The 13,054-nt window shown below is 44.2% G+C and overlaps 1 pseudogene; it reads right to left on the bottom strand.

Moving 5' to 3' along the window:
- Positions 1-5,038: 5,038 nt before the first annotated feature.
- On the bottom strand, positions 5,039-6,074 carry LOC116893129 (annotated as a pseudogene).
- Between the last annotated feature and the right edge of the window lie 6,980 nt (positions 6,075-13,054).

Here is a 13,054-nt window from a genome sequence, read left to right on the forward strand (position 1 = left end):
TTGCAGACCAACTAAGGGTAGAATCTAGGGGGTGGAGCTCGGGCATCTATACGTTTAACAACCTCCCTGGTGATTCTAACATATACTGGGTGTACTGGCTGGTTTTGTGTGTCAACTTGACACAAGCTGGAGTTATCACAGAGAAAGGAGCCTCAGTTGAGGAAATGCCTCCATGAGACCCAGCTGTAAGGCATTTTTTTCAACTAGTGATCAAGGCAGGAGGACGCAGCCCATTGTGGGTGGTGCCATCCCTGGGCTGGTCTTGGTTTCTATAAGAAAGCAAGCTGAGCAAGCCAGGGGAAGCAAGCCAGTAAGAAACAGCCCTCCATACCTCTGCATCAGCTCCTGCTTCCTGACCTGCTTGAGTTTCAGTCCTGACTTCCTTTGGTGATGAACAGCAATGTAGAAGTGTAAGCTGAATAAACCCTTTCCTCCCCAATTTGCTTCTTGATGTTTGTGCAGGAATAGAAACCATGACTAAGACACTGGGGTTGAGGAATAATGAGTTATGCAGCCCATTCTCAAAACTTGACACAGCGGACTCACCCAGAAATCTTTAAGAGGCACGGCTGTCTGTCTGCCTTCCATACACAGAATTTGAGCAGCATTGTTCTGGATGCAGGCCTGAAGATTGTAATGTTTGTATGTATTACTTTCAGGTTTGACAAAAGATCAATGTAGAGTGTGGGGATAGAACTTGAGCCCTTAGGCTTCGTGCTTCAGCCCACTGAGCTATGTTGCAGGCCCCTGGTCTTGAGCTCTCAGGCTCAAGCAATCTTCCTGCCTTTTCTGCCTTCTATGGAGTTGGTACCAGAGGCACAAGCCTCCATGCCTGGCTGGAAGATTTGTTGCTGTTTTTGAATGGGGCCTCATTTCCTTGAACAATCATTCTATTTTATTGATAAGAAAACAATTACCGAGTTTATAAGTGACATGGTGGGAAGGATAAAAATTTCTTCTAGCCGGGCTGTGGGATTCTTGTGCCAAGGTCGATCCCTGCTGGCCCAGACTCCTTTCTAATTTGGAGCATTGTTTCCAGAGTGTGGGGGAACTCTTTCTGTTCCTTTTCCGACAACATGATTTCCCTGGGTTTTGCCAATCACTGTGTGCCCAGTTTCTCTGGCCACCAGCAATACAACCAGAGGCAAGGAAATGAGAAGTGTCCTCAAGACTTAGTAGGATAAGATGTGAGCTAGGCTACCACTGAATGTCATGCTTCCAGCCTCGTGGAAAAAAAAAAAAAAGAAAGCAAATAGTATGTTTTGGGGAATGGGGAAGGCTGGGGCTATCAGTGCTAAGTGGGAGTGCCCCAGTTCCTGGCTTCATTGTCCCAGAGACACCATGTTCTCCCAAGGTTTAGTTACTTTTGGTATTTCTTTGTTTCAGCCAGTTGAAACTAGGCCACCTACAGAAATTTAGAGAAACTTCACAATTTGCAGACCTTGGTGGGGAACCACTGACTGGGAGGATTAAAAGCAGCTCCTTTGAGCAGTTCAGGAGTGGGTCAGGAGATGGGTCTCTTAATGACCCATGGGAAGGTCTGGCCAAGAATGCACCAGGCTCTGGGCTCAATCCCAATACCCATGGCTCCCATGTGAGTGAAGTCAGGGCTGTTAGCCAAAAGGCATCTTTGACAGCAAAGGTCTTTAGGACTTGGGGGAGAAATGAAAATGTAATCTTCAACATCAGAAGGGGGAAAATGTCTAACAGGTTGTGAATAATTCAGAGTTAATTACTAGGAAAATGCCTTCCTCTCTCTTTTTATTCTTTCTCCTGCTTGATGCTTAGGCTGCAGGTTCAGTAGATAATTTCATTGCAGAAATTCCACTCGAGAGAGAATGAGCCAAGTCCGCAGCTTTCGTCTTCTGGGGCTCGAAAGCTGGAATGCTTGGGGTGCAGGCAGGAAGCTGCCACCCCCACCATGGGGGATGGTCTGTAACTCCTGCAAACTCTAAGGGAATGTACCCAGCAGTGCAGATGGGTACCATTACCATATTGCCTTGGTTTAGCTCATTCAGGGCCTCTTCACTGTCCCACGATCCCATTACACACCCACGGCCATCAATTTCAAACACCATGACTTAATTCACAGCCTCAGTACCCACTCTCCCATCCTCTCTGATATTAAAAAAAAATCACATCATTATCGAGGTATAATTCCTGTAATATAAAATCCACCTCCTTAAGTGATTTTAGAATTTTCGCACAGTTGTAGAATGTCACCACTGCCTTACTCAGAGTGCTTTAGCACCTTACAAAGAAGCCCCTTGCCCAGCTACCACCCCCTCTCAGCAACAACTTATCTGTTTTCTATAAGCCATGACAATCATTAATTTATCTGATGTTTCAATGTAGGGTTTAACTACTCTGGGCATTTTGTGTAAGTGGGATCATCTGATGTCTTTGTGACTTGGCATCTTTCATGCAGCATGGTGTCTTGTTTTAAAATCTAGGATCAATGAATAAGGGTCTGCTTTCCCAACATCCTTGCAAACTCTTGTAACCACACAGATGACCTGGGAATCAGTGTAGGCTGGTCTGGTTAGATGGCCCCTACACAAGTTGGAATCTGTGATGCTCAGGTCCCTTATATAAAGTTGTCTACCTTTTGTATTTCAGCTGTCGTATGAGGGGCCACACAAGAGCTCATTGGGATTTGAATTTGCATTTCCCTAGTGACAGATGATGCTAAACATGTCTATTTCCTTACCCATCATTTTCATGACTTATCTGTCCAGGATCGGGATCTATAGTCCCAGAGGTAGAACACTTGCTTAGTGTGTACAAGGCCGTAGATTCAGTCTCCAGAAGTGCAAACAGCCACAAAAACAAATAAATCTATGGCCCATTTAAGAACTGCTAGTTTCTCCTCTTCCACTGAGTTACAGCAGTTCTTCAGGTAGTCTGGGTGCAAGCAACCTTCAAATGTTTTGCCTTATTCTCTGGGTTTTCTTATTTCTCTTTCCTTTTAATGATTTATTTTATTCTTTAAGTATCTCTCTCTCTCTCTCTCCCTCTCTCTCTCTCTCTCTCTCTCTCTCTCTCTCTCTCTCTCTCTCTCTCTCTCTGTGTGTGTGTTCATGCGTGCTCCATTGTGCACATGTGGAAGCCTGAGGAGAAGTTGCATGAGCTGCTTCTCTCCTACTGTGTGGGTGCCAGGTGACCGAACTCGGGTTATTCAATTTGGCAGCAAGTAACTGTCCCGGCTGAGCCATCTTGCTGGCCCCTCTTCCCTTTCTTGATGATGTCAGTTCACACACGACATTGAGCATGTCGTGGTGCTTGGTTGGATTCTTATTTTCACTAATGCTTTTGGTGTGATGTGTGAGAGGCCCCCGGCCTCCCCCGAGATGAGGTGATTCATTTACACACTTTCATCTAGCAGTTTTACAGGCTCAGCTCTTACATGTAAGGATGGTTGGGTTTGAACTGGTTTTGCACGCGATGTGAGGTGGCAGCTGTAAGGTGTGGAGCATGTGCCTCCCTCAGCCCTCGTTATCAGCCCTAGCTCCACAGCTCCTCCCCCTCACCGTAATGATGACCCACTATCATGGCTTCCTTGGATTTTGATATTTTCACCTGTAAAATTCATGGGAATTAATCAGGTATCTCTAGAGGAACAGAAAAGAGAATGGCTATATATTACGAAAAGCTTTATTAGACTGACTTACATAGCCGTATAAAACTATCTGTCTTCACGCTGCAGAGGCTGAAAACCTGGTCAGATGCTTCAGCAGGTCCAATCTGCTATTGGTCTGGGGGATTCCTGGAGAGCCACTGGTCTTCAGCTGGTTCTGAGATCAGGCCTTTGTTGAAATGTTTTTGTTTAACCTTGGTCAATACCTACACATAACAGACCCGATGATGTGCATTCATTTAACTTTGTAAGGAGATTCCAAACAGTAGTCATTACAAATTGTGGTGCATGGCAGGTGTAGTTGCTCCAGGTGTTTGGTGACATCTGCAGCTGTCACTTGGTATGGTTGTAGCCATACTAACAGGTGATACCTCACATTGATTTTAATTGTCGTTACCCTGGTGACTGACAGCAATGAGCACCTTTCATGAGCTTACTGACCATCTGTGCACCTACGTTTCTGATTGTTCACACTCTCACCCAAGAAGAATGTCAAGTGTTTCTCTTCATTGCTAGTTTGGAGGAGTTCTTTGTGTATTTTGGATACTGTTCCTTTGATAAAGTTATTGTGCTTTTGTTTTATCTATTTTAGTGTGGACACATCTGTTTAGAGATTCAAATGATGAATTGTATGTTAGGCACAGTATACTTGGCATATAATTATTCAAACAGCAGAGGTCATGAGGAGATGACCCTCTACCCCGTGCCAATCCCTCCCATAGCTAAACAACATCTTCCAATTTTAGGGTTCCAATCATGTCTTTCTCTCAATGGAGATCATGTTATAATAAGTGATATTTTTGTTTTCCTTTAAGTCCCTTGCTTTATTGTTTGCCTAAACATATTCTAAATCTACATTTTGTCCATTACAAACAAATGTCAGGTAGAAAGAAAATAAAGGAAGGGCGGTGTGTACTGGAACCTTCTCCTTGTTTCTATCTTAAGATTTTCTTTTTATTCTTTTTCTCCTTTTTTTTTTGAGACAGTATCTTGATCTATGTGGCCCAGGAAGTCCTCCTGCCTCAGTTTCTAAATGCTGGGATTATAGATGTGCTCAATCACATCTAGATCTGATTCTTTTCTGGTACTTCTTTTTTTTTTTTTTTTTTGTGGGAATTGAATCCAGGGCCTTATATATAAAAAGCAAGTACTCTACCACTGAGCCATATTTTCAATCTATTTCTTGTTTTTTTGGGAGTGTGTGTGCACTGAACTTTATTGATGGTATTCAAGAGAGTAGGGAGGGCTCCCTAGGCCCCTCCTGTTATTATGGGTGTCTGGGATGGAATTGTGAGGGAAATGCTCAGTGTTGGGTGTTGAGTTGGGATGGGAACTCCTCAGCAACTGAGGGCCTCTCTCTTGTTCTCAGTGTCCTTGCTGGAATGGGTAGTCTAGGGTTTCTTACTCCCTGGAGACCATGTAGGCCATGAAGTCCACCACCCTGTTGCTGTAGCAGTATTCATTGTCATACCAGGAAATGAGATTTACAAAGTTGTCATTGAGAGCAATGCCAGCTCCAGCATCAAAGGTGGAAGAGTGGGAATTGCTGTTGAAGTAGCAGGAGACAACCTGGTCCTCAGTGTAGCCCAGGATGCTCTTTAGTGGGCCCTCAGATGACTGCTTCACCACCTTCTTGATGTCATCATACTTGGCAGGTTTCTCCAGGTGGCATGTCAGATCCAAAATGGATACATTGGGGGTAGGAACACAGAAGGCCATGCCAGTGAGCTTCTGGTTCAGCTCTGGGATGACCTTGCCCACAGCCTTGGCAACACCAGTGGATGCAAGGATGATGTTCTGGGCTGTCCCACAGACATCACACCACAGCTTTCCAGAGGGGCCATCTACATTTTTCTGAGTGGCAATGATGGCACTGTGGCCATGTTCCCTTCCACAATGCTAAAGTTGTCATGGATGACCTTGGCTAGGGGGGATAAGCAGTTGGTGGTGCAGGATGCATTGGTGACAATCTTGAGTGAGTTGTCATATTTCTCATGGTTCACACCCATCACAAACATAGGGGGCATAGGTAGAAGGGGTGGAGATGATGACCCTTTTGGCCCCACCCTTCAAATGGGCCCCGGCCTTCTCCATGGTGGTGAAGATGCCAGTAGACTCCACGACATACTCAGCACCAGCATCACCCCATTTGATGTTAGCGGGATCTCACTCCTGGAAGATGGTGATGGGCTTCCTGTTGATGACAAGCTTCCCATTCTCAGCCTTGACTCTGTCACTGAATTTGCCATTTTTCAGTAGAGTCACACTGGAACATGTAGATCATGTAGTTGAGATCAATGAAGGGGTCATTGATGGCAACAATCTCTACTTTGCCAGATGCAGAGAAGGCAGCCCTGGTTACCAGGTGCCCAATACGGCCAAATCTGTTCACATTGACCTTCACTATCTTGTCTATGGGACAAGGCTGGCACTGCATGAGAAGATGTGACTGTCTCTGGAACAGGGAGGAGCAGAGAGCCTATTTCTTGTTTTTTTTTTAAATAATAAAAATAATTATTAATAATAAAAGTCTGGCATGGGCTTTTGAAACTTCAAAGCCCACCCCCAATGACACATTTTCTCCAAAGAGGCCACATCTCCTAATCCTTCTAATCCTTTCAAAGAGCTCCACTCCCTGGTGACTAAGCATTGAAATGTAAGTCTATGAGGGGCTATTCTTATTCAAACCACCACACTTAGCTATTTTATCTTTTTTCTTAATGCTATCAACTATTTGTACCATGATGTACCAGGATATGGAACTTGATTACTTATCAGTGCCTTGACTGGTAAGTTTCATTTGCCAACCACAGGGGCTGATTTAGCTATTAGTTTTTTTCAGTTAATCACCTTGACAGTACAATCAGTCATTCATAATCATGTTTATAATGGCTGCATCTGTACTGTACATCTGAGATTTTTTTTCTTGCCCTTATTCCATAAATAATACACTATAGCAACTATTTAATAGCATATGTATTGTACTGGCTGGGCTTGTGTGTCAACTTGACAGAAGCTAGAGTCATCAGAGAGAAAGGAGTCTTAGTTGAGGAAATGCTACCATGAGATCCAGCTGTATGGCATTTTCTCTATTAGAGATCAATTGGGGAGGGCCCAACGTGAGTAGTGTCATTCCAGGGATGGTGGTCCCAGGTTTTATAAGAAAGTAAACTGAGAAAGCCATGGAGAACAATCCAGTAAGCAGCATGTCCTCTGCATCAGCTCTTGTCTCCAAGTTCCTGCCCTGTTGAGTTTCTAACCTGACTTCCTTTGATATTGAACAGCAATATGGAAGTGTAAGCCAAATAAACCCTTTCCTCCCAACTTGTTTTTTAGTCATGGTGTTTCATCACAGCAATAGAAACCCTAACTAAGACATATATTATAGAAGTATTGTAAGTAATCTACAAATGATTTAAAATATATAGGTGGCCATACATTGGCTTCATTCAAACATTATCACATTTTACACAAGGGACTCCAAACCATCAATTATGCTATCTACCTGCAGAGTCTTGGTGTTAAACTCCCAGTGGTACCAAGGAAGGGCTAAACTCCTGGGCTCTTGAGCTAATCTTTCCATCTGGTACTCATTGACCTTGAGCTTGGAGTCCCTACTCTTCCATGTTCTAACTCTTTCTACAGATTCTCCCTATGTTAAGGAAATGCTGTCCTCTAGTTTTGTTTGTGTTTCATGTGCTCATTGAGTCTCTAGCTCCGACTTTGGCATAATGCTTCTGAGCATCTGATGGTATTTTCCTGTGTTCTTATAGACTGATAAATTCGTTTCATGCAAGGTGGGGTAATGGTGATAGGACGCTTGTTCTAAACCAGTCTCCCAGGGAACTCTGTAGCCCATGGCATATGGAGCATGCTACGTGGCCCACTGGAGGTACTCAGCTAGTTTTCTGCAGAATGAGATGAAGAGATAGGTGGTAGGAGGGGTGCTTTAGACTCTGCAGAGCTTGATAGCTTATGAAATACAGGACTCCGGAGGCTGGGAGGCAGAAGCACACTGGCTCAGTTGCATACTCACTCGCTGACTCTGAGCAAGTTCCTTTACCTCCCTCCACTTCGCTTTCCTCGTTCAGAAGATGGAAATGATAATTCCTGGCTGGTGGGTCTACCCTGAGGATAGACACACAGTGAACACCAAGTGCTTAGAACGGCACCTGGTGCACATATCAGGAAAGATTAAACTTGGTTGAAATTGCACAAAATATTTTGGATCCAAAACCATGTTTGAGGCCTGTGAATCTTCCTACTTGTGTTCTCACCAGCTGTCCCTCCCACCCGCTGTGCTCCCTCATTCACCTGCCTCTTCCTGTGCTGTGCTCCACCCCATACCACCCACTCAACTGTGCAGTCTGCCTTCTGAGCAATCCAGAAACCCACCACCCTAGTCTTCCCCTTTATGGTCCTTGGTAAAAACCCATAACTGAGCTTGTCATCACTGGAGGCAGGATGTGAGGGAGCCATCAGCATCCTTTACTTAAAGGACCTATATTTCTTTCATGGTGCCTAAACCGATGAAGAGATGGAAACAAAAATTTTATTCCTGTCTCTTTATGGGCACAGTGCATCTGTAGTTGAAATATCCTCTCTCCGGGGCACTTGACAGATACATTCAAGAATACTGTTCTAGGATGGCATCTCACAGTGATATAAGAAGTCACCCTGTAAGTCAAGTTTTAGATATATAAATATTGGGACTGATGAAATGGCTCTTTGGCTAAAGGTGCTTGCTGCCAAGTAAGGTAGTCTGAGTTCTATTCCTGGGATTCACATGATGGAAGGAGAGAGCTAGCTCCTGCAAGTTGTCCTCTGAACTCTGCACCATGTGTACACACACACACACACACACACACACACACACACACACACACACACGTGCACAATATTGAAGCAATTTATAGCTTCTTGAAAATATCTAACAGAGGCAGTATCAGTGTGCGTGAGTGTGACAAAACTAATACAGGTTTGTCATTATTATAACCTTTATGCATTTTTGCAGAATGTCTTCCTTCTCTGTCCCTTCAACTGTGTCTGCAGGAGGGCTGGAAGGAAACACAGCTCTACCTCCTCAGAGTTTTGTGGCCAACGTCCAAAGGATACTGTGCCCAGACGTCTGGGCTGCCAAGGGTCCACTCCAGCTGGGCAGGAGCTCCCGGCTGCTGCTCTGTGTCCTTGCACCATGAGGCCTCTTTTCATTTTGTTTTTTAAATATTTCCCGAAGCTCTAATTGCTACACTTCCTCAAATGTTTTTTAATACAGGCAATCAGTGACTACTGCAATTAGGAGGGCCTAATTACCATTGGCATTCTTCTTCTTCTGAGAAACCACCATTGGAACAGTCACAAATAAACCTTAATGAAGACCAAAGATCTTTCCACAATCGAAAGTCATTTGTAATCATGATCTCTTATTGTCAAAGCCAGCAGGCAGAGGAGTCCTTTGAAGGACTATTGCATATGCAGCAGCTGCAGCAGCAGCAGCAGCAGCAGGAGGAGGAGGAGGAGGAGGCAGCAGCAGCAGCAGCAGCAGCAGGAGCAGCAGCAGCAGGAGGAGGAGGAGGAGCAGCAGCAGCAGCAGCAGCAGGAGGAGGAGGAGGAGGAAGAGGAGCAGCAGCAGCAGCAGCAGCAGCAGCAGCAGCAGCTCTGGGCTCTTCAGGGGACACAGAGGACTTACATCTCACCTATTGTTGGTAGTGTAATATTTTATTTTTCTGATGAAGTTACCTAAGTCATACGTTTAGAGAAAAGCTCCTTAGGTGCCAGAGAGATGGTTCAGTAGTTAAAGTGCTTGCTTTGCAAGCATGAGGACCTGAGTTCAATCCCTAGCACCCACAGAAAATGCTGTGGGACAAGCCTGTAATCTGTGTTGGGGAGGTAGAGATAGAAGGATCCCTGGGGCATGCTAGCCAGCTAAAATAAGGTAGAAAGCAATTGACGACGTCAGCTTCAGGCTTCCATATGCATGGGCACTCATATGCACACATAAATGATACCCACAAAAGTAATAATTCCCAAGATATAGGATACGAACCATAAACCACACACATTGCAGATGCAAGATCTGATACATTTTAAAATATAAGTAGATCCTACATAACATCTGTGGAGTCATGCAGAAAGATTTCCAGGGTGGAAGGCCACTCCACTGTTCTTCATTCAGGGTTGAATGAGAAGGCAGAACCAGGATGAAAGTTAGGGAGCTGGCAGGCGGAGGAGTTCTAAGAATCTGGTTTTATTCAACTATAAGTGGTTGGAGAATAGAGCTCTAAAAGACAGAGTGAGGGGCCTAAGAGCAGGTGTGCACACATGGACAAGAACCGGCTACAGGTGAATCCAGATCCTTACTCTAAAGACAGAACCAGAACTCAGAAGATAGGAAAACTGAAAGCTGGATGCTGGCCTTCAGAGTACGGAGGTGCAGTTTACAGATCATCACCTGTGCTAGGTGTAACCTGAGCCAGAAGGCAGGGCTCTGGCCTGGGGTAAAGAGGACCAGACGGACAGTAGAAAGTACAGTTCTCATGGAAGCCTGTGTATGTTGGCTAAATGTGGACAATAGGGTGGTGTGATGGTTTGCATATGCTTGGCCCAGGGAGTGGCACTATTAGAAGGTGTGGCCTTGTTGGAGGAAGTGTGTCACTGTTGGGGTGAGCTTGGAGACCCTCCTCCTAGCTGCCTGGGGATGCTCAGTCTGTTTCTGGCTTCCTTCCGGTGAAGATATAGAATTCAGATCCTCCTGCACCATGCTCCTGCCTTGATGATAATGAATTGAACCTCTGAACCTGTAAGCCAGCCCCAATTAAATGTTGCCCTTTATAAAACTTATATTGGTCATGGTGTCTGCTCACAGCAATAAAACCCGAACAGGTGGCATCCTTTCCTGAGATCGAGCCCTTCGAAGAATCTACATGTCAGCCACAGGACACTGACAAGCCTTCTCCAGAGTGGGAGGAGGGTGATGGTGAGCCCCTTCTCATTTCTGTCCCCATCTCCCTCAGATAAAATGATGATGTACTATGCAGCCTCCTTGGTGGTTGAGGTAGGAGTGTCACTTGAGCCCAGTAGGAGTCCTGAATTTGGAGCCATTCTGGGTAATATGGTGAGAGGGCTCTTGTTCTTTCTTTTTCTTTTTTCTTTTTCTTTTTTTACGTCTTTATTAAATTGGGTATTTCTTATTTATATTTCAAATGTTATTCCCTTCCCCCTGTTTCCAGGCCAACATCCCTCTAGCCCTTCCCCCTCCCCTTCTATATGGGTATTCCCCTCCTCATCCTCCCCCCATTACCGCTCACCCCCCAACAGTCCCGTTCACTGGGGGTTCAGTCTTAGCAGGACCAAGGGCTTCCCCTTCCACTGGTGCTCTTACTAGGCTGTTCATTGCTACCTATGAATTTGGAGCCCAGGGTCAGTCCATGTATAGTCTTTGGGTAGTGGCTTAGTCCCTGGAAGCTCTGGTTGGTTGGCATTGTTGTTCATATGGGGTCTCGAGCCCCTTCAAGCTCTTTCAGTTCTTTCTCTGATTCCTTCAACGGGGTCCTATTCTCAGTTCAGTGGTTTGCTGCGGCATTTGCCTCTGTATTTGCTGTATTCTGGCTGTGTCTCTCAGGAGCGATCTACATCCGGCTCCTGTCGGCCTGCACTTCTTTGCTTCATCCATCTTGTCTAATTGGGTGGCTGTATATGTATGGGCCACATGTGGGGCAGGCTCTGAATGGGTGTTCCTTCTGTCTCTATTCTACACTTTGCCCCTCTATTCCCTGCCAAAGGTATTCTTGTTCCCCTTTTAAAGGAGTGAAGCATTCGCATTTTGGTCATCCTTCTTGAGTTTCATGTGTTCTGTGCATCTTGGGTAATTCAAACATTTGGGCCAATATCCACTTATCAATGAGTGCATACCATGTGTGTTTTTCTGTGATTGGGTTACCTCACTCAGGATGGTATTTTTCAGTTTCATCCATTTGACTATGAATTTCATAAAGTCATTGTTTTTGATAGCTGAGTAGTATTCCATTGTGTAGATGTACCACATTTTCTGTATCCATTCCTTTGTTGAAGGGCTAATCTAAGTTCTTTCCATCTTCTGGCTGTTATATAAATAAGGCTGCTATGAACATAATGGAGCATGTGTCTTTGTTGTATGATAGAGCATCTTTTGGGTATATGCCCAAGAGAGGTATAGCTGGGTCCTCAGGTAGTGCAATGTCCAATTTTCTGAGGAAACTCCAGACTGATTTCCAGAATGGTTGTACCAGTCTGCAATCCCACCAACAATGGAGCAGTGTTCCTCTTTCTCCACATCCTTGCCAGCATCTGCTGTCACCAGAGTTTTTGATCTTAGCAATTCTGACTGGTGTGAGGTAGAATCTCAAGGTTGTTTTGATTTGCATTTCCCTTATGACTAAAGATATTGAACATTTCTTTAGGTGCTTCTCAGCCATTCGATATTCCTCAGCTGTGAATTCTTTGTTTAGCTCTGAACCCCATTTTTAATAGGGTTTTTTGTCTCCCTGCAGTCTAACTTCATGAGTTCTTTGTATATTTTAGATATAAGCCATTTATCAGCTGTAGGATTGGTAAAGATCTTTTCCCAATCTGTTGGTTACTGTTTTGTCCTAACAACAGTGTCCTTTGCCTTACAGAAGCTTTGTACTTTTATGAAATCCCATTTGTCAATTGATCTTAGAGCATAAGCCATTGGTGTTTTGTTCAGGAAGTTTTCTCCAGTGCTCATGTGTTCAAGATTCTTACCCACTTTTCTTTCTATTAGTTTGAGTGTATCTAGTTTGATGTGAAAGTCCTTGATCCACTTGGACTTAAGCTTTGTATAGGGTGATCAGAATGGATCGATCTGCATTCTTTTACATTGCTGACCTCCAGTTGAACCACCACCATTTGCTGAAAATGCTATCTTTTTTCCATTGGATGGTTTTGGCTCCTTTGTCAAAAATCAAGTGACCATACGTATGTGGGTTCATCTCTGGGTCTTCAATTCTGTTCCATTGGTCTATCTGTCTGTCTCTGTACCAATAACACACAGTGTTTATCACTATTGCTCTGTAATACTGCTTGAGTTCAGGGATAGTGATTCCCCTGGAAGTCCTTTTATTGTTGGGGATAGTTTTAGCTATCCTGGGTTTTTTGTTATTCCAGATGAATTTGCAAATTGTCCTGTCTAACTCTATGAAGAATTGGATTGGAATTTTGATGGGGATTGCATTGAATTTGTGGATCACTTTTCTTAAAATGACCATTTTTACTATATTAATCCTGTCAATTCATGAGCATGGGAGATCTTTCCATCTTCTGAGATCTTCTTCAATTTCTTTCTTCAGAAACTTAAAGTTCTTATCATACAGATCTTTCACTTGCTTGGTTAAAGTCACACCGAGTTATTTTATATTA

This window comes from Rattus rattus, chromosome 2, assembly GCF_011064425.1.
Source record: "Rattus rattus isolate New Zealand chromosome 2, Rrattus_CSIRO_v1, whole genome shotgun sequence".
NCBI lineage: Eukaryota > Metazoa > Chordata > Mammalia > Rodentia > Muridae > Rattus > Rattus rattus.